At 36.9% G+C, this 23,552-nt stretch overlaps 1 pseudogene; it reads left to right on the plus strand.

Moving 5' to 3' along the window:
- Positions 1-8,327: 8,327 nt before the first annotated feature.
- LOC113319757 lies at positions 8,328-8,427 on the plus strand (annotated as a pseudogene).
- Positions 8,428-23,552: the final 15,125 nt, after the last annotated feature.

The raw sequence follows: 23,552 nt of genomic DNA on the forward strand, positions 1-23,552 counted from the left end.
ATATTGAGTTAAAAACTTTAAACATCTCCAACAGAAGGTCGAAGTTTTAAGCATCTCCAATAAAAGGTGGAAGTTTTAATTTTTCATGACATGTAGGATTTTAAATCTTTATTTGAAATTAATTCATCTCTAATAGTATTGTAGCTCTACAAAGTAGGAGGGATTGCAAAATGAATACAAAGGCCTTCAAGAAGTCTTATCTAAACCTTCGAAATGACCTACACGTCATCACTTAAACTAATTTTTTCATTCTAATTATTATTTAAAATTAAAATTATCCAACAAGAAAGGAAAAAAATTAGTTTAGTTTTTAAATTAGTTGTAACTACCTATAAATGTTAAAGTTAAAAGCTTACACTATTGGAGATGGTTTATAAGAGCATCTACAATAGAGGGTGATTTTTTTTTGTTTTTTTATGACACGTAGGATTTTAGATCCCCAACTGACTTAAATTCATCTCCAATAGTTGGTTCTCTACAAACTAGGAGGGATGGGAAAATAAATATGAAGATGTTAAAGAAAGTCTTAATTACACCTTCGCTTGCACCTCCATGTCATATTTTCAATTATTTTATTTTTTTTAAATTAATTAAATAAAAATAAATGGTTAAGATTTTATCATTAAAATATTCTAAGAGCATCCCCAATGGAGTAAGGGTTTTAAGAAATATTGACACCACCTAAGATTTTAGAAACTCTCAACAATAAAAAACCTCTTATGTGATTTGTAGATAGTGGTAAAAGTGGTTCGATTCTCAGACTTGTGAAGGATATTAATTAGACTTAAATCCTAATAATAAAATAGAAAACTCACAAAAAATTATAGCAAACTCAATCAAATATGATATCAATACTAAAAGAAACACTGAGGCTAAGATTCCACTATTTTTCAAGTTCAAAGTGATTAAACCAATACTTATATTTATGCAATTTTCTTGTTTAATTTGATTCTAAAATATTGCAACAAGTAGATTTTCAAAAGTAATAATTGTAAATACCAAGTATGAAGCATCAAAAGTCTTAAAACTAAGCATACTCCATCAAAATAGATCACAATCACTCAAATAAAAATCATATTCAATAATAGTTCAAGGCAAATAATCATATAATTATTGCAAATAAAAAGATAAAATAGAATATACCACTTTTTGTTGGAAAAATAGCTTCCTCTATCGCCTCAGCAATGTGGTTTGGCTCCTCATATTAATCATGATCTCAAAATATGTGTTTGTTGCTCAAAAGATGATTAAAAGAGTGAAAAGTAATAACACAGACTGTTTGCAACAGTGTATTGGTGTTGCAAAACAGCTGTTACAATGGAACTGTTACAGAAAAACTGTTGCTTTGTCGCTGATTTTAAGACCCTAGAATAAGACTGCCCTGAACAGCTTAATGTTTTTCAGCTGTTAAACAGCGACACTTTTCGGCGACTGTCTGCCGAGGGTCAATGTTCTTCGCGTTCTTCTTCTTCAACAGCAGCAGCAGAAGAAACAGAGTTTGGTAAAGCTCTGATTTCTTCTTCTTTGGCTCTCCTTAGGTTCCCAAACTCTCTACACCTCTTCTATATGACCCAAGACATCTATTTATATCAAAAATACCGATTAAATCTCTCCCAAATCTTCCATAATCTCTTTCCTTCTCTTCACGGCCAAGTTGCGACAATTTCTTGTTTTAGGATTTCTACGCGTTTCTGAGCTTTCCTTTTTATTCTAAACTCTTCCTTAGATAGATACAAATCTTTGGGAAGGTTTACAGCGTTTTAATCACTCTAAAATTCCCTAAAACAGGTCACACACGTGACTTTCCATATTTTATTGTTGTGAGAAAAATCCGTCGATTGAGCCCAATCTAATCGATTTAAACACCCATATAAGATTCCTAGACCCATAAGGAGTCTATCCTATGAAAATCAGAGGTTTAATCGACCTCAAACTCCTCCAAATCACGATTGCCAAAACTGCTCTTTAACTGCATTTTTTTTCCCGCCAAAATTCTTTTTTTTTGAATGTTGAAGATGGTTGCCCCTTATCCAGAGTAGGGGTGCGATTAGCAACTGCCTGGAAATGGGATGCCCCTTAGTAATTAGGTTACCCCTTATCCAAAGTGAGAGTCTGAATAGCAAATGTCCTCCGGGTGCTTTCCGACAACTTTTCGAACCAATTTTTTCCAAAAATGTTTATTAGCCAAAAATACCTACAAATAAATAAAACACCATAATAATTACAAAAATGAGCCCTAATAATATATAGAATCGAGACCAATCGGACACAAAAATGTGTCTATCAAATACCCCCAAACCTATTATTTGCTAGTCCTCGAGCAAAAATAAAATAGAAATAAAATCCTAACTCACTGTCGCAGGCATCGTCGATTACATTTAGCGTATGCAATAAGCCTTTAAACCCCTAGGTGTCCCTAGTGGCGGAGCGTTGTCTCCGGAGGGCTTACCAGAGGTATACCCACAAAACCTTTTTACTCCATACCCTAGCTATCTACACAGAACCTTTGAAGGCACTAAAGAATCTCCGTGGTTGGCATACTTATTGACTACAGGAGGAAGTACCCTGATGCGAAATTCCAATTGTTGTACACGAGTTTGCACTCAAGCATACTAAAATTCATATGAAGTGACAGAGCTCTACTCAGATAGTCTCACTATGGACATCAATATCCGGAGTCAAAACTAATCACATGGATAGATCAAGAAGATGGATATAGAAAAACATAGATGGTTTTGATGTTTACTAGGTGAACGGTGTTTCTCATATCTGTCTGAAGGCCTCCGCCAAAATGAACATATCCTAATGGACTGAGATACTAGTCTGACTAATATCAACACACTGGCGTATACAAGGGAACCAGTGATTGATAATCCTGACTCTAGGTCAACACAACTGGCATATACAAGGGTTCCAGTGGTCGACTTTATTGAATTTATTCTAGTTGGTCTGATGGTCTGGTCTCTTTTTCTTTTTTTTCTTTTTTTTTTCTATTTTTTTTTGTATCTCAATCACTCTAATTCACCCTAGCATTGGTAACAACTTGAATCGTGAGCCCCACCTAATCACTTAGAGAAACATAGTTTAAAAACAAAACAAAATAAAAACAGAAGTGAAAAGGACTCAATGAGATATGGTGAAACTATCATGTTATTTCTAACACTTGAGCTATGTGCTTTTATGAATAGACTCTTTAGATGTTGCCATCTAGTCAGATTGGTTCCTCAACTCCTACAACCAAAATGCTTCCATCCACTTAGATTGGTAAGTGCCATCCTTAATAGGGATAAATTTCTAGGATCTGGAGTTTATTTATTACAACGAAAAGGTAACAAAAAGTTCTACCCCACCCCCAAACTTAAATCTAACATTGTCCTCAATGTTTATAATTAAAGAACGGTACCAAAAATATAAGTAACAAGAGGAAATATTAAAGAGAGAAGTCGGAAAGATAGTACCTGGGTGAAGTGTAACCAAAAACCTATAAAAATATTATACAACATACAAAATCGTCTTGATGGTCAATCAAGGTAAACAGGGTCCTCCATAGGGACCTCCTCAACATCACCTGTAGGAAAAGGCTCTAAAAAGGGCTTCAATCGCTGACCGTTAACCTTCGAAGAACTACTACCATCCGGTGTCTCAATCTCAACAACGCCATGAGGAAAAACAGTACGGACCACAAAAGGACCGGTCCACCGAGAGCGCAACTTCCCGAGGAATAGATGCAAACGAGTGTCACACAGAAGAACTTTTTGACCTGGAGAAAATGAATTTCATAAAATATTCCTATCATGCACAAGTTTCATTTTGTTCTTATACTCGTTAGCACTATCATATGCATCTCTACGAATTTCGTCCAACTCATTGAACTAGAGCTTTCTTTGAGCTCCTGCCTTGTCAAGTGAAAAGTTTAAGTTCTTAATATCCCAATAGGCTCGATGCTCTAACTCAACAGGAAGGTGACATGCCTTGCCAAACACTAAACGATAAGGTGACATTCCAATGGGTGTCTTAAACACAGTACGGTAAGCCCATAAGGCATCAGTAAGCCTCAACGACCAGTCTTTCCTATTTGGATTAACTGTTTTCTATAGAATACGTTTAATTTCCCTATTGAAAACCTCTACCTGACCACTAGTCTGAGGGTGATATGGGGTTTCTAGTTTATAGGTAATACCGTATTGTTTCATTAAAAGAGAAAACGGTCTATTACAAAAGTGTGAACCTCCATCACTAATTATAGCTCGCGGCGTACCAAAACGTGTAAGTATATTCTCTTTCAAAAACTGGACTACGACCCTGTGGTCATTCGTTCTACACGGAACCGCCTCAACCCACTTAGACACATATTCTACAACGACAAGTATGTAAAGATAACCAAACGAAATAGGAAATGGACCCATAAAATCAATGACCCACACATCAAAGACCTCAATCACTAAAATAGGGTTCAAAGGCATCATATTTCTACGGGAATGGTTCCTAACTTCTAGCAACGCTCACAAGAAACACAATGACTATGGGAATCTTTAAACAACGAAGGCCAGTAAAATCCACACTGCAAAATCTTAGCAGCAGTCTTCTTAGCACTAAAATGACCCCCACATGCATGTTCATGACAAAAGGAGATAATACTAGACTGGTCACTCTCAGATACACATCTCCTAATAATCTGGTCCGGACAATACTTAAACAGAGAAGGATCGTCCCAAAAGAAATGCTTAACCTCGACTAAAAACCTAGAACGATTTTTCTTACCCCAATGTTGAGGGGTTCGACCAGTAACAATATAATTTACTATATTTTCATACCAAGGTGATTGGGAAACAGAGAACAATTGTTCATCAGGAAATCTATCCCTTATATGAAGGGAATCACTATGGGAACTAACAACTAGTCTAGACAAGTGATCTGCTACTACATTTTCTGCACCCTTTTTGTCTCTAATGTCTGGGGAAAATTCCTGTAACAATAGGATCCATCTAATCAATCTAGGTTTGGTATCCTTCTTAGATAAAAGGTATTTCAAAGCAGCATGATCTGTATAGATTATGATCTTAGAACCTAATAGGTAGGACCTAAACTTATCCAAGGCAAACACGATGGCTAAAATTTCCTTCTCGGTAATTGTGTAGTTTATTTGGGAATCATTCAGAGTTTTGCTAGCATAATAAATCACATGAAGTAATTTTTTTTCTCGTTGTCCTAAAACGACGCTTATAGCATAATCTGAAGAATCACACATAATCTCAAAAGGTAGGTTCCAGTTAGGTGCCTGGACTATCAGGGCAGTAGTGAGTAAAGTTTTAAGCTTCTCAAAAGCCTCTAAACAAGCATCATCAAAGACAAACTTAACATCTTTTGCAAGCAAATTGCAAAGAGGTCTAGAAATCAAGCCAAAATCCTTAATGAATCGACGGTAAAAACCTGCATGCCCTAGGAATGACCTAATATCTTTTACGGTTTTTGGGACCTGTAAAGTCTTAATAAGGTCAACTTTGGCTTTGTCTATATCTATACCCTTTGAAGAGACGATGTGCCCTAATGCAATTCCTGATTTAACTACGAAATGGCATTTTTCCCAATTAAGCACTAAATTTTTTTCCTTACACCTAGTCAACACTAATGTCAAATGATGCAAGCACTCATCGAAAGATGAACCAAATACTGAAAAATCATCCATAAATACCTCTAAGAATCGTTCTACCATATCATAAAATATGCTCATCAAACAACGTTGAAAAGTTACAGGGGCATTACATAGCCCGAAAGGCATGCGTCTATAGGCAAAGGTACCAAAGGGACAGGTAAAAGTGGTTTTCTCTTGGTCTTCTGGGGCAATAACGATCTGATTATAACCGGAGTAGCCATCTAAGAAGCAATAGTGACTATGTCCAGCTAATCGCTCTAGCATTTGGTCGATAAAAGGAAGGGGAAAGTGATCCTTCCTTGTGACCTTGTTCAATTTCCTATATTCAATACACACACGCCATCCCGTGGTCACTCGGGTTGGGATTAATTCATTATTATCATTCTGGACTACAGTGATACCTGATTTCTTGGGGACAACCTGAACAGGGCTGACCCACTTACAGTCTGAAATTGGGTAAATAATACCCGCATCTAACAACTTAAGCACCTCTTTTCGAACTACCTCTTTCATGTTAGGGTTCAGTCGACGTTGCATCTCCCTAGAAGGTTTGGAGTCTTCCTCTAAATGAATCTGATGCATACACACAGTAGGACTTATACCCTTAATGTCTGCTATAGTCCATCCTAAAGCTTCCTTATTGTCTTGAAGTACATTTACTAGCCTACTTTCCTGATCACTATCCAAATTGGAAGCTACAATCACAGGTAAAGTCTCAGATGGGCCTAAAAACACATAGTTTAGAGTATCGGGTAGTGGTTTAAGGTCCAACTTTGTGGGCTCTTCTAAAGAAGGAATTAGGGTAGTCTCAGAAACTGGTAACGGTTCGAACCTAGCTTTCCATCTATCATTGTCTAACACAAGGGTAGAATCTAATAGAGCATTCACCTGTTCAATAGTGTTATCGTCGTCAAAATCTAAACCAAAATGGGATAAACAACTCTCTAATGGGTCTTCAGACAAGATGTTTGGTAATGACTCCTGAACTAAGGCTTCTATCATGTTCACTTCCTCAACACATATGTCATCTAGCTCATGAAGTTGCTTACTGACAATAAAAATGTTCATCTCCATAGTCATATTGCCAAAAGATAAACTCATCACACCATTTCGACAGTTAATAATCACATTAGACGTAACTAAAAATGGGAGACCTAAAATCACAGGTATCTGGTTCTTTGGGTCAGGGACAGGTTGGGTATCTAGGACCACGAAATCCACTGGATAAATAAACTTGTCGACCTCAATAAGAACATCCTCGATAACACCTCGAGGGATTTTAACAGACCTATCAGCTAACTGTAGTGTCATCTGAGTAGGTTTCATTTCACCAAGTCCTAGCTGTAAGTATACATGGAATGGTAGTACGTTCACACTGGCTCCTAAGTCAAGTAAAGCTTTTTCTACCCGGAAGTTACCTATTGTGCAATCAATGGTAGGAGAACCTGGGTCTTTGTACTTTGGAGTTATGGTGTTCTGAACGATTGAACTTACGTGACTAGCTAAAAAGGCTTTCTTATGGACGCTAAGTTTTCGCTTTCGCGTACACATATCCTTAAGGAACTTGGCATAAGCAGGAATTTGCCTAATTACATCTAATAAGGGAAGTTTTATGGTAACTTGCTTAAAAACCTCCACTATATCATTAAAGTTCAATTCCTTCTTTGTTGGTACTAATAGCTGAGGAAATGGGGCTCTAGGCCTAAAATCAGACCTTTCGGGAACCGAATTCACATCATCAGAAACTTTATCAGTCTCTTCAGCTACTGGTCCTGAGAGGTGAGATCCTGAGGGGTGAACTACAGTATGTTCACTATCGGGCATGATTACCTTATTGTCTACAACTCTACCACTTCTAAGGGTTCTAACAACATTCAATTGATTCGATGGTTTTGCACCTAATTCATGAACTCCTCTAGGGTTGGGTTGTGTTTGACTAGGAAACTTACCTTTTTATCTCAAATAATCACTTGTCAGACCAACCTGGGTTTTTAACTCGGAAATAGCCTGACTATTTTCTTGTCCTATCTTGTACTAGCTTTTAGACTCTGTTCTACGTATAACTGCAATTTTGCAGTTTGCTGAGTTAACAAGGCGAGATATTCCTCTAAACTTAGGATTTTCTTATCTGACTGATTCTGAAACTGAGCTAGTCTTGAAGGATTCTTAGTATAGGCAAAACCTGGGGGAGCATTAGAATTACTAAAGTGACCTTGACTTTGGCCCTTAAACCATGAAAGGTTCGGATGGTTTCTCCAACCAGGATTATAGGTTTCTGAATATGGGTCAATCTTTTGACGGTTATCAAATCTAGTGTTATTATAAAGAGCATTGGCCTGCTCTTCAATATTCTGGCCTTCCCAAAAAAGGCTCCACTCTACCACTAGTCTGGCCCACTTCTAAGGCTTCTAACCTTTTTGCTATAGCAACAATTTTGGCATCTGATTCATAGCCTCCTTCTACCCTATTAAGGTTTCCTCTACTTAAAAGAATTGTTTCTGGGGTGCCTTACTATTTTCCCATTGCTGGGTTTTTTTCGGCGATTTCATTAAAAAATTCCATCGCCGCATCAACAGTTTGGTTTCCAAATCCACCAGTGCATAGAGACTCGACTATGGTCGTTGTGGAATAATATAAACCCTCATAAAGGATCTGAACTAGCCTAACCTTTTCTAAACCATGATGAGGACACTGGGATAATAAATCATTGAACCTTTCCAAATACCTATATAAAGATTCTCCCTCTTGTTGTGAAAATGTGCATATTTGCGTCCTAATAGACGATGTTTTGTGCCTAGGGAAAAACTTATTGAAAAAGGCAGATGTAAGATGTTCATATGTCTCAATTGACTCGGAGTCCAAACTATACAGCCACGACTTGGTCTTATCTTTCAGGGAAAATGGGAATAACCTAAGTTTCAAAACATCATCATCTAAGCCTCTAATTCTTAGAGTACTACAAATTTTCTCAAAATCCCTAACATGGTAATAAGGGTTTTCATTTTCTTTTCCTAAAAAGATTGGGAGCATCTGTAAGGTCCCAGGTTTCAGTTCATAGGGTGCCTCCGTTTCAGCTAACTTAATACACTAAGGACGGGTAGTCCTAGTTGGATTCAACAAAGCTTTCAAAGTTGCCATTTCTGGCGCTATCGGAGCAACAGGGATTCTCTCCTCAGTCAAAGAACGTTCAAAAACAGACTCTTCAAAAGCCGGACTTTCTAGATTAAGGTAATCGAGACGCTTCGAACTACTAGGTTTCTCTTTAACAAATCTACCTAGTGCGTCTCTTTTACGTTCAGGCATACAATAGAATTTTCTAAATCGGAAGAGTAAGCAAACACAGATCAAGGACGACTCAACCAAATCAAACCTATTTATTTCTATCAAACAAAAAGCATGATGGCTCCACTTAGATTGTTTCTAGACCAGCTTCTAATCCTTCAAACGGGAATTCGTTACAATTTAAGAAAACCCCTCTGGAATCAATCCGAGTTAACGTAAGTTGAATAGAGGCGAGGGAAGATCGGTGGAGCTTTGATACCCAAGGCCTCAGCGGTATTACAAGGCGGCGCAGTCACGCATTCAACTTACAGAAACCGTCAAGAACTTCGAAGTATGCTTAAAAGAGTAACCAATATTTTTCGAATGACTTTCCTGTTAAGCTCGTTACCCTATCGGTCTCGTTGTAGTCAAAATTTTAGGCTTAGGTTCGCGTAGGTTACGTGTTCCTAAAGCGGGCAAGAAGAGAACGGTGATGAAATCCGAGCCCTTATCTTGTATGGCCAGGCCTGCCCTTTACTAGAAAAATAAATGTTCGTATTCAGTCCTCAACATATATGCATACGAAGGAGTCCAGTAACTCACTGACAGGGGATTCGCGAGTGCTTAGAATCTTACCTCTCGTTCCAGACGGGGGATGAATCGGTTGTAGTCGACTCGGGCCACTGACTCCGATGTCTAGTGTACGAACCCAAGGTGCAGAGACAATTTCGTAATTGTCCTCCTTCTCTGCAAACAGTTTATATTTAAAGTACCCTTCCGTAGGGTAATAAAAAAAAATAATGTCCCAAAGTCCAAAAGTCCAAAAGTCCAAAAAAATAAAGAAAAATTACAAAATAATAAACCCTAATACAGTTTTTTTTTTAAATAAAATAAACAAATCCTTAACTAAAATTGTCTAAAAAATAAAATAAAATTTTCTTCTTTTCTGTTCTTTTTGCTTTAATCTTTAGCTCCAAGTCTTTATGAAATCACCAGACTCCTTGGCTCAATTTTCTTTATGATCTAGAACCTGTAGATACAAGATAAATACCCAAAAACATAAAAAAAGACAAAAAAAAAAAAAAAAAAAAAAAAAAAAAAATAAATAAATAAAAAAAATAAATAAATCTAAAACCCTAAAAACAAATCCGCGTCGGCGGCGCCAACAATTGATATGATTTGTAGATATTGGTAAAAGTGGTTCGATTCTCAGACTTGTGAAGGATATTAATTAGACTTAAATCCTAATATTAAAATAGAAAACTCACTAAAAATTATAGCAAACTCAATCAAAGATGATATCAATACTAAAAGAAACACCGAGGCTAAGATTCCACTATTTTCCAAGTTCAAAATGATTAAACCAATACTTATATTTATGTAATTTTCTTGTTTAATTTGATTCTAAAATATTGCAACAAGTAGATTTTCAAAAGTAATAATTGTAAATACCAAGTATGAAGCATCAAAAGTCTTAAAACTAAGCATACTCCATCAAAATAGATCACAATCACTCAAATAAAAATCATATTCAATAATAGTTCAAGGCAAATAATCATATAATTATTGCAAATAAAAAGATAAAATAGAATATACCACTTTTTGTTGGAAAAATAGCTTCCTCTATCGCCTCAGCAATGTGGTTTAGCTCCTCATATTAATCATGATCTCAAAATATGTGTTTGTTGCTCAAAAGATGATTAAAAGAGTGAAAAGTAATAACACAGATTGTTTGCAACAGTGTATTGGTGTTGCAAAACAGTTGTTACAATGGAACTGTTACAGAAAGATTGTTGCTTTGTCGCTGATTTTAAGACCCTGGAATAAGACTGTCCTAAACAGCTTAATGTTTTTCAGCTGTTAAACAGCGACACTCTTCTGCGACTGTCTACCGAGGGTCAATAGTTCGTCGTGTTCTTCTTCTTCAACAGCAGCAGCAAAAGAAACAGAGTTTGGTAAAGCTCTGATTTCTTCTTCTCTGGCTCTCCTTAGGTTCCCAAACTCTCGACACCTCTTCTATATGACCCAAGACATCTATTTATATCAAAAATACCGATTAAATCTCTCCCAAATCTTCCAAAATCTCTTTCCTTCTCTTCACGGCCAAGTTGCGACAATTTCTTGTTTTAGGATTTCTACGCGTTTCTGAGCTTTCCTTTTTATTCTAAACTCTTCCTTAGATAGATACAAATCTTTGGGAAGGTTTACAGCGTTTTAATCACTCTAAAATTCCCTAAAACAGGTCACACACGTGACTTTCCATATTTTATTGTTGTGAGAAAAATCCGTCGATTGAGCCCAATCTAATCGATTTAAACACCCATATAAGATTCCTAGACCCATAAGGAGTCTATCCTATGAAAATCAGAGGTTTAATCGACCTCAAACTCCTCCAAATCACGATTGCCAAAACTGCTCTTTAACTGCATTTTTTTTCCCGCCAAAATTCTTTTTTTTTGAATGTTGAAGATGGTTGCCCCTTATCCAGAGTAGGGGTGCGATTAGCAACTGCCTGGAAATGGGATGCCCCTTAGTAATTAGGTTACCCCTTATCCAAAGTGAGAGTCCGAATAGCAAATGTCCTCCGGGTGCTTTCCGACAACTTTTCGAGCCAATTTTTTCCAAAAATGTTTATTAGCCAAAAATACCTACAAATAAATAAAACACCATAATAAGTACAAAAATGAGCCCTAACAATATATAAAATCGAGACAAATCGGACACAAAAATGTGTCTATCAACCTCTCCAGTGGTGGTTGGATAATCAAAATTTAATATGACGTGGAAGTTTGAGTTTGGAGGAGAGTATGGGTTTTTGGAGACTCCCATCCATACCCACGTCATCAATTTGTTATTATTTTAATTGATTTTTTAGATTTTGTGAATTATTTTTTCTATAAATAAGCAACAAGTATATCAAATTAGATATGGATACAACTACCACTGGAGATGCTTATCAAAACAAGATTTGTATTTGGATTCTATGTTATTAAATACCTTTTTTTTTAGATCTCCACATATGATAAATACTCATAGTCCATTGGAGATGCTCTAAGGATTAAACTATTTACTATTGGAGATAGTTTTTTAACTATGGAGTCCTATATTTACTATATCAGCCCGTTTTGGAAACCTAAGAATTCAATTATGGAGTAATCCAATTCTTGCAATTGGATTCCAAGGAATGCAATTCAAATCCTAAAAATTCATGTTCGGTTGAGGTAGTTCAATTATCTTTGTTTTTATCCTGGAATCCAATTCCATTGCATTATTTGAGCAATGCAATGAAATTCTACTATTTTGGAGGAATTTGGATTCCTAGGAATCAAAATTCTTAATTACAAAAAGTTCATTTGCACCGTTCGTTTCAAGAAATTGGGTGCATTCCTTATAGAAATTGGATTCCCCGGAATCCAATTCCTTGAAACGAACATGTTGTATGTGTAAATCTCCTAAATAAAAGTCTTAATAAGACTTCCATGTAGGATTTTTTACACCCACTGTTGGAGATGCTCTAAGCCAAGAAGTAACATTTTTGGCTTTCACAAATGAAGGTCTAAATCACATCTCCATGTAAGATTTTTAACATCCACTATTGGAGATACTCTTTTGATCTGCAAGAGGTCTTTTTGGCTTGTATTTTTTGATGGATAGGATATAACCACTTACCGTCACGAGAGATATATTACACTGATGAATAATAGAGGTATCACACGAGAGGAAGATTGTTATAGGATAATTGAAATACGACGAATAATACTATCTCTGTATCTGCAAAAGTGTTATTAATAGTTTTTTATCTTGGCCTAAAATTGAAAAATGGATAGTAAAACTTTTGCTGAAACATGAGAGGAGAAATTTTTATTAGTGTACCTAATGGGGTAGTAACTATATATAAGTAGAATATTGAAGAGAATTTTTTCGATCAAGTATATTAGGAGATATATATAGTTACTAGGATGATCAATAGGGATGGTTACTTTGACTCATTTTGGAAATTTATTTTTGGAACCAAAAATGTTTGATTGGTCTGTGAAAATCTGACATAAATTATTGTCACCTTTAAGGAAATTTGAACTGATTTGACAACAAGACAATTCATGATTAGTCGACTAGGTAAAAAAATCTAAAAGAAGACTCGGGAACAAGGATAACTTGATCAAACATAGAGCAGAGAAACCCCTGAATAACTGATTCTTGATAGCACAACTGTTAACTGAGAGCATTGGCACAACTGTTAACTGAGAGCATTGGCACAACTGCTTTTAGCAAAAACTTAAAAGTAGATGAGATAAAACCACCACTGCCGTCACAACTTGGATTCAACATAAGAATTATCACAGAAACAAATTAATTACCCATTGAAAGCAAATTATAAGCATGCATATATGTATTTATTTCTGTCTCTATCAGCGTAAAATTGGAAGCAGAGCACTTTATAATTTTTAGACTTGTATTAACTGTCGAATTATCCAATGGAAATATAGTGGGATTGCAAAAATATACTGTTATGTTATACGATGCGCAATTATTAACATTAATACCTTATGTCGTACAGATACAATATATTTATTATGAATGAAATGAAAGAGTTTTGGCAATATTCTTATATGAAGCTGATTTATTCAAAGGATCGGTAATACCGTGGGGTGCCGGGCTTCAGTAAATTTGATAATTTATTTCACTTTCAATTACATCACATTACTTTTCATCCAAATTCCATTCCATTAGAATTTCAATGTTCATGTTAAGTTGGTGAAGTTTCAGGAGCTTCAGTTCATATTTAATTTTCTACAATTGGATATATACTTACATGGGATCACATGTACTACCTTAGTTATTTACAATTTTAATTTTTACTGATGAGACTGAAATACTGAGACACTCTATTGCTCTCTGTTACGAGTTTGAATGACTTGGCATGTGTACGAGTTACAATTTACACGAGTGTGAACCAACTATTTCAAAAACAAAAAGGAAATAAAAAAAAATTACAATAATTATCGAGAAAGGTGTTTCGAATCATGAAAAACTAGCAAAGGTCATATGAACATCCATAATAATAATTTATATGGAATAACTACATGTTACTCATGATCTGGATCTGGGTCGACTCCTAAGTCCACTCCTAACTCGATATAAATCATATGTAAGATCGTTTGTTTTTTATTTTTTGCCAGTTCTGGCTCGCTACCTGACCCAGACCTAATCCCTAACAAAATTTTCTAGGGTTTATTAGATGAGTTTGATTGAAGGATTGAAAAAAAACTTTCTAGGGTTTATTAGATGAGTCTGACTTCTTCTAATTGAACATTAGTTTCATTGAAGGATTGAAATAAATGTTTATTATAGGGTTTATTAAGTCTGATATCCTCTAAAATTTTGTCAGTTTCAGGTACTGGTATCTTCCCCTTCTGAAGCTTAAAACTAGAAGATATAAAACCGGTCATCTGATTGGAAATACATTTATGTAATAAAAGGAATACTTTTTTTAAACTTATTTATTATAGTATTTGTGATTATACCTTTAGCAGCACACACTTATGAGGCTAAAAATATATTGCAGTGGCGATAAAAAAATAATTTATATTTGTTGTCGCATCTGTGTGGCAAGAAAATTACATCATGCATCACCATTTTCGTCTGCGGCAAAAGATAACCCCCTTTTGTATCACCAACTATGTACTGACGCGAGAAACCACTTAAATCAGCTTGTGTTTATAAGACGTGACAACAAAGTTTTGCAATATCTCAGTTTTCTTGTAGTGTATGCTTTATTCACTATAAGTTGTGGACCCAATTTTGTAGAGATGAATGGTCTAGAATATATCCCTACATATTGTAGGTCATACTCGAACTTTGTGCGTCATCATCAGTGCCACTTTGTTCAGCTATCCAACTACAGTTTAACCTCCATATATGAATATGCTAGGGACCAGAAGGAAAAATAAATATTCGTTTAGCGAGGTTATTTATTCATTAATAAATTAATATATTATTCGTTTATCGGCAAATATATATTTATTTATTTATTTAGAGAGTATTTTTAGTTTTATATTTACATAAATTTGACGTTTTCGAACTAGAAGTGGGATTATTAATTGAAGATATTGAAGAATTAATTGATGTCATTTCTAGCTTACATTTAAAAAATTTAATGGATGACGAACATTTTTTGAACAATCCTAACAGGAATGATATAATTATGAGAATTAACGATGAGAAATTTAAACTATCGAGTAAGTAGTGATCTTGAACCAGATGATAGTAGTGCATACCAAGTGTGTCGTCAAAAGAGACATTTCAAGCAGTAATCACCATAAAAAAAACGACTATAGAACAATCAAAATACTCTAGAAGTTGTGCAAGCATTACATGAAATTGAGGATGAAATGTATTTTCTTGTAGGTGTAAAGAAAAATAATCAACTTTAAATGCATTTTTAAGTAAAAGTGACTTTCTTAATAAATATTGTTGATTGGATGAAGTATTTTTTCTTAATTATATTATTTTTTTTGTATAAAAGTTAGTAATTATTCATTTATTTTTCATAGGGCCTTTAAGGAGTTCAAATTTTTTTTATTCATTGGTTTATTTAACGAGGTTATTCATTTAACTTTTTGCCCTAACTGGGACTAAAGAAAATTATTCATTTGGCGAGACTATTCGTTTATCGAGGTTAAACTATATGCAACTGGTAACTAGAGTTACGTGTGGGGACTTGAGGGACTAGATATGACTCTACTGAACAACCCAATAAATTTCTTCCGTCCACAATTTATAGTGATAGCTCCTAATAAAAACTAATCTATAATTGTTAAAGTATTTGTCATTTAGTTTATAGACAAATACTAATAAAAACTTCATAAAAACCGATTTTCACATTGAAATTCTGGTATCCACGTGAGAGTCGGTTTTTTGCGGGGTTTTATTATAGTCCGTTTACCATTTTTGGTTCAAAAATAGGTTTAAATTTTGAACGAAAAATGAGAAACTAAACCTATCATTGTTGTAGGCATATTAGAATAAAAATCCTTCACTCTTGGTAATCTAAGCCCTTTAAATTGATAGCTCTCGCCAAAAGAAAAACAAACATGTTGAGTTGAAGATAGAGACTATCTGAAAATCTGTTCTTGACTCAGGGCATTAATCTAAAAAAAAATGTAATTTCTCATTTTTCAGTACAAACATTAGTATTCAGGTATTTTGTAGTTGGGTTTATCAATAATGTGTCTTAATTAGTAATTTTAGTTGTAAGAATATGGAGCATGATTAATAATATTTTGATTTAATCAATAATCATTTTCTCCATCTTTCTTATCCTTTCATGATTTAATTTCTTTCGTTCACCATTTAGATGATATTTAAATCTTGTTGTTTGAGTTCTTTTTAAACTGGATCTCTTTTCCTGAGCGTTTGCTCTTGTACACAACTTTATTTGCCTAATATGTAAATACATCAGAAAGTACGTCAGTGGCGAAATCAGAAAGTATGTCAACGGCGGAAATCGAAGAATATTCCAGATTAGATTCTTTGGCAATTTGGCTGTGTAACATGGAATTAATGTTTTGGGATTGGAGTTAAAATGGTAGCATGAATTGGAGGCAAACCACTTTATCAAGATTTATGCTGCTTTAAACATGGATATAAGTTTTTCTGGTAATAATATATGATCACTTCATTTTCTATGTGTCCTTGTGTTGAAAAAATAGGTGCGTGAAAGAACACATGCCCCCTTGGGAAAAAAAGTTTCTATAGTTTTTCTTTTTAGTTGATTTTTTTGAATTAAAACCCTAACTCTGTTTTATGTTGGTATTAAAAATTTTATTGAATTAATTTGTTTATTTTTTGAACAATCGTTTTCTCCATATTTCTTATCCTTTCCTGATTTGATTTATTTCGTTCACCATTCAGATGATATTTAGGTCTTGTTCTTTGAGTTTTTCTTAAATTACTTGCTGGAGTATTCTAATCTTAAAAACACATCAATGGCTGAAATCAAAGAATTCTCCAGATTAGGTTCTTTGGTAATTTGGTTGTTTAGCACAGTTAATTTTTTGAGATTGGAATTAAAATGGTAGCATGAATAATAGGAAAACTACTTTTTCAAGCTTTATGCTAGTTTAAACATCAACATATATGTTTTTTTTGTTATAACATATGATCATGTATGGCTGGTATTTTAAGTTTACTATTAGAGGCTCTAGTAGCTGACATTTTTTTATATACTTATTTATTAGTTTGAAATGGGAACTTAATTTTTGGATTTTTCTTTTCTTTTGGTTGAAAGATAAAATTTTAATCTATTCATAACGATTTCAGAAAAAATTATTGACAAACACTAATAAAAATTCCCTAAAAATCGACTCTCACATTGAAATGATGGTTTCTATTTGAAACTCGGTTTTTGTGGAGTTCTATTACGGTCTGTTCATCATTTTTGTTTCAAAAATAGGTTTAAATTTTGATTGAAGAAAAAGAAGTTGTAGGAAGATTAGAATAAAATCCTTAGTTCTTAGTAATCTAAGCCTTTTAAACCAGAAACTTTTCCACGAGAAAGGATTTTGCTTATTTTTTGTTTGCATGTTAGTTTATGGTATTTTAACTGGGTTCTTGTTATCTTGTACCATAATAGGTATTCCAAAAAAAAAAATTATCTTGGGTTAGATAGGCCAAGTCTTATATCCAGAGTTTATCTGAAATTTATGAACAAAATAAGATATGAAATTCTTAAATGTACATTTTGTTGATTTTGAAATAGTTAGGGAATCATATTCGAGTTAATTTTACCTTTTTTTTTGTAAGACTTTGTAAAAGGTTTTAGGTTTGGTTAATTTTTATTCCGCCTCTTTCACTCTATTTTCTCTTGTTTTCCCCTAGTTTGAAGTTGGATAATGAACTTCTTGTTGGGGATGAGAGGAAAGAGTGTACAGAGGCGGATTGAAATTGACCTCTTCTCAACAAAGAAGGTATGTGTGCAGAGAACAGAAAGAGTTCAGAGCTAAAATCATTTGTTTGTGAAACTGCAGAGAAAAGTTGTTTTCTTTACGACCACATATGGCGACAAATGATGCAAGTGTGGGATCTTCACAGCGACCAGTGCAACCCAAATGACCGTTCTCATAGAGCACTGGTACAACTCCCTGGTGAAATTGAAACTGAATCTTGTATGTATCACTACATGAGGTACACACCTACCAAGTGGAAGATGCATCAGATATCCAACATGGGAACCCTAAGATAACAGAGCATCTACTATTTATACATCTAACCCTGAAGTTGTTTCCATAACGCTATAATATTTTACAACTTTCTTTGCAGTTAGGACATGGCTCAACAACTTTAGTGTCTATTCCCAGAGCCTCTACCACACCTCTTACTAGTCCTAGTTGGTCTCTTAGTATAATACGAAACCATGTTTTTAGCTCCTCTAGAGTTTCATCTAAAACAACATCTTTAGATGTACCTCAGGTTATAACACTCACACATTGTTGAATGAGAAATCTAGGTCTGCTCCATTCTGTGTGTTCCATATAATGATAACCCATGACTAGTCCCATCCCAAGAGAAGTAGGAATGAAATTACAGAATATGTTTTAAGAAATTTGAATTTCGGATGTCTTTATGAAATATTTTATACAGTTATGGGGAAAGGTCGTTAAGATATTTATTTTGATTAATCTATTTTCCCGAAGGCCGGAGTAATGTTCAGGAAGATCATTTATTTCATAATATTAAGTACATACATTGAAAAGAGATTCTAAGTTGGAAATGAGATGTATAAATATATGGTTTGTGTTTCTTTCCATTTCATAATCTGGACGTTTTAAGCTGTGTAATCTGATTTCTTTTCCTGATATTTTGTTTCCTGTGGTATTGATCGAAAACTATTATATATGCAATCAGTAGTGGAACAATATACAACTAAAATGGATACATTGGTTGGTTAAGTATGGCTGGGGTACATGCATCCTTAGGGTGAAGGCATGTACCCCAGATTCATCACCAATCTTTGTTTCCATTGTACTACTAATATGATTCGATTTGATATTAGTTTTCTTATTTCACCATGAAAGATAAAGTAGTTGTACAAAAAATTACTGCTATTTCTTTTCTAGCTGGTACTTCACTTTTCTTTGTCTGATACATGTGCTTCTTGTTACGTTAGTTGGAACATGTTCGGCCTATGAAATCATTTGACTGGGGACTAAGAAAGTAAACCTGGAATTTTTAATGGTAGATTAATATCGATTCTTTAGTTCTAAGTAATCATATCCCCTGACATATGGTTTTTGTTTTCTCACAATACCATCTAAGAACTTCGAAAAGAGAAGTTTTGAGGTTTCAATCCATTTCACAAGCGGGGCATTTTTCATCTTAGTACCTCCTATTTTTGTTAATAACCATATAATTTTTGTTAATACTCTCTGTGGACACACGAACTACGCGGGGTCTGCGTGCCCGCAATCAATTGTTAAAGTCTAAAGAGATTACGATGGTGATACCCTGATGTGGGTTCATTGGCTCAAAACCCACGGGTTTATCATGGCCTCCTCCAACTTCCCCGTGCGTAGCGATTATGCATGGGGTACAAATATAAAAGGAAAGCAACATATATAAGCAAATGCATGCGGAACTAGATGAATGTAAAGTGCTGAAATGTAAATAAGACCAAGGTTTACGTGGTTCAGCACTAAGGCCTACATCCACGGGGTTTGTTGTTCTACTATATTATTCACGGTTACACGAATAGTTGAATGACTTGGGGTTTACATATTTCTCTCCACTATGGGATTCCTTACCTTTGCTATTCTCTCTCTCTCTCTCCTGATGTTTTTTCGATCCCCTTCCCCCTTTATGGAGATTGGGTATTTATAAGGTAGGAACGTGGGACCCATCTCTGAAGACCGTTGGAACCTTATCTTCTAGTGTCTTGTGTCCATCACGCAGAGGTCTGCGTTTCCCCCTCGATCCCGCGGAGGCATCTTCGCTCGTTCCATAGGTCGGTCGACACGTGCACTGAGCAGAGTGTTTAATGCGGGTGGTTGAGGGGTCTGCTCGTGTCAGACAAGTGTCTTCTGCCCCTGTCAGTCCGTGTCAGCTGACTTTCTCTCCACCGTTGATCTTAGCTCCTCTTCTGGGGATGAGATAAAGCAACTCCTAGGGGTTTATTTGGTGCTTCGCGACGCATCGTGTTTTGATGTCTTGGCTTGCATGCTTTCCACGTACCTTTCTGTATACACGTGTCCGATAGTGAGATATATGTGTACACAATTTGCCCCTTTTTTTCAGGCTTAACTGACTAATGGGTGCCTTGAAGAAAAACTATCGTCGCACATTCTTCTCACTCCTAATAACTTCTCCTAGATACTTGGGCACGTCTTTTATTCGTGCATTAACTGCTTATGTAACGGGCACGTTTTCCTATTTCTCCCTTAATTTCCTCTTTTCTTTCGGGTATTTTAAGGATAGAGAGGAAATTTAATTTCATTCTTCCTAAACACTCTCTCAGTTCATTCTTCCTTTAAGTTTCCTGCCAGCCTTCATTAAACCTGTGACCTTAAATTCTTTGTCAGTCTTCATTGCACCTGTGATCTTAAATTCTGTCAGTCTTTATTGCACCTGGGATCTTCCCCTGTTCGTTTCTTCTACTTGCTGTTTTTGCCGGTGAGTTTTTCTTTTCTTGATTTCACTGTTTTATGCCGTGTTGATTTGTGAATTTTCTGCTATTGTTGTTCCTTGTTTGTGATGAAGAACTTTTTCTGATGCTTGCATACTAGTTTGCCCCTGTTCTTCATCTTAAATTAAGGCAGCCATTACTTCGAGGGTGGAGTATTGAGATTGTATCCTAATTTTAGGGTTGCTATGTTATCGGGGTTGTATTGCTATGAATGTGTTTTTTGATTTTTGGTTATTGTGTGTAACCTGTTCTTGATTTTATTCTTTCCGCAGCCATGTCTGACCGTCCGCGGCCTACTTATGAGACTCCTGATTCTAGGTTGTCGAGATCTCCTCAGCGTCGAGAGTCTCAAGATGATGTTCGTCGGAGTCGAGTTTCTTCCGGAGCGAGAGCCTCGTCTTCTCGGGAAGAGATTCCTTCGATAATTCCGCCCGGCTCACGGAGAGTCTTGAATCACTCAATGGTGCGTCCTCGTGAAGAGACTCGGAGTACGCAGGCTCCTCCCCGCGCTGTTGCTTTTGACGTTCCTCCTTTACGTTCGTTAGTGCCCGAGCCTCATCTACGGTCTTCTCCAACTTTTAAAGGGAAGAATACAAAGGGCGTAGCTCCTGCGGCTGGATCTTCAAAGAATCCCCCCGTGAAGAGAAAAGCGTCTGAAGCGTTTGTTAGTTCATCCGGCCCCGCCGAGGAGGAAGAGGCTGTTCCCTTGATACGCAGTGTTTCTGTTAGCAGGAAAAAAGTAACCTTTAAGCATATCGATCTTGAAATATTCAAGGAGAAGCATGAGCTCCAAGCCTTCGGGGTTCGTTTTTATGCCCCCGAGGATGATATTACGTATGAGCTGATCTCTAAGTACAAATTCGATGAATTTCACTTGTTAACGACGGTTGGGGCCTTCGAGGCTGGTCTGATGCTGCCGTTGTACAAATCGGGTGATTCCTTCTACTACGACGTGCTCGCTAGTCGTGAGGGTTCTTCCACAAATACTTATAGCCGTTCCGTATCCCAATTATCGGGGAATTATCTCCGCGCCCTGAAGGAATGCTATCTGCGGAGTAAGGGGGAAACGTCGATGACCTGCTACGTCCCCAATCCCTTGGAGAAGGAATGGTACACTCCTGAAAATTTCAATAACTCCTTCGGTGATTACGTCAATAGCAGGAATCGCAAGCCGTGGAGTGTCAGCCTTCGGAATCTTCCTGCTCCTCGAGGAGAGATTCGTCTGTTAAATGAGGTCAGCGATGCCAAGCTGAAGTATGTTCCTGGCACGGAGGCGTCCAATCGTCGGAAACTCTTCCCCGCGCGAGAAAGGATCAAGCGCGATCATGACTACGAGTGGAACGCCACTGTCATTGAGATAGTAGGTCCGTGGGCTTACGGTTGGATTCCCGGTTCCCGCGGATGGCGGCCAACCGAGAATAGTAAGCCGCGCGAATCTCCTCCCGCTCGCTATGGAGATTTCTGCCCCTGGCGTCTGAACTTTGCGGGCATGAATTTTCCTTATGCCCTGGATGTCGTAGAGGGAGACGAGGAGGATGGTTCCGGTGCTATACTCCCATCGAAGAATATCTCAGCTGCTCAGGTACGCAGATTCTAGTTGTGTTTCGTTTTTATAACTTCCATCGGACGGGAAGAATAATTCCTTTGTGGTGTCGGTTTTAGGTATTGAAGAAGAAAAAGATTAGGCCGAAGCAGTCTTCTACTATGGTGGTGGGCGAGGTTGAGGCCCAAGAAGAAGTTACTAGTCCTGTGAACGAAGAGTTTGCTGAGGACGAGATTACAGATGGGGAGGAACGTACTGGTACCTCCCCTATCAATGTCGAAGAAGAGGTCTTCGCTGGTCTCGTCGGTGATGAAGGAAGGAACAAGGGTGTAGTGGCGGATGATGTTGTCATCGAGGATGTTTCCGTCCCTGCTGGTGATGTCATGGATACCCTCCCCACTTCTCAAGAATTTTCTTTCGATCGGATGTATTCCACGGGGGAGTTCTTTGACGAAGCCCTCGATTTTCCCGAGGACTTCTCTTTACTTTCCCCTAATGACGATTGGGATGTTCTTGGTGGTGATGGTAATGGTGATGCTGCTGTAGAAGGTGTTGGTGCGGAGGAGCCTGCTGTGCATGTAGGCGCGGGAGAACATGCCAACGTTCATGCTGAGGGGGTCGAGTCGGTCAAAGGAAAATCTGTTGTTGACGCGCCCGCCGATAGTCTTCCCCAGTCGCCGATGTCTGAGGGTGAGGATGCCATCATGAGTTGGTTTAAGGAGAAGAATCTTCTGTTTGTCTCTCATCCTGCTCCTGTGGTTGTTGGGGAAAAGGAATCAACCGCGTATACCCGTCGCATGATGGAGATGTCTTCGGAGGCGCAGGTGTCTGAAGCCTGGGGAAAAAGGTTGACCGTTCCCGAAGCTACCCTCGTGCCGGAGCCTCCTACTTCTGTTGCCGATATGATGGCTATTGCCGACGGGTATCAATATGGCTTCCCGCAACAGCGTGTGCTGGAGGTAAATTTTCGTACATGCTTGTTCGTGAGAATAGGACGCTTCGGTTGAATAATGTTTTGTCATTTTGATGTGTAGATGATGCTGGAGGTAAACTCGTAGCCAAGTTTCCACTTTCACAGGTTTGGTTCTTTTCCCTCGCCGTATGTCGTCATTCTTTTATCTCTTAGTTGTTCTGTCTGAGTCTCCCCACCCTATGTCCAGTGGGTGGCATCCCCGAGCTGGTATGGCTTCGAAACGAAAGAGCTCGGCAAAGATCTCGTATTAGAGATTTGGTTGAGAAGATTAAGAGTGAGGCTAGGAAATGGGATGCTCGGGCTGAAGTATGGCGCGCGCGGCATGTTCAGATGGTCGACATGCAAAATCTGTACAACCATGATCGTGCTTTATTTAATGGCACACTGCTGTGGACCAGTGATAATCTGCGGGAAGCCCGCGAGCGTACTTCCTTGTTGGAAT

This window comes from Papaver somniferum, chromosome 10 (genome assembly GCF_003573695.1).
Source record: "Papaver somniferum cultivar HN1 chromosome 10, ASM357369v1, whole genome shotgun sequence".
Classification (NCBI taxonomy): Eukaryota; Viridiplantae; Streptophyta; class Magnoliopsida; order Ranunculales; family Papaveraceae; genus Papaver; species Papaver somniferum.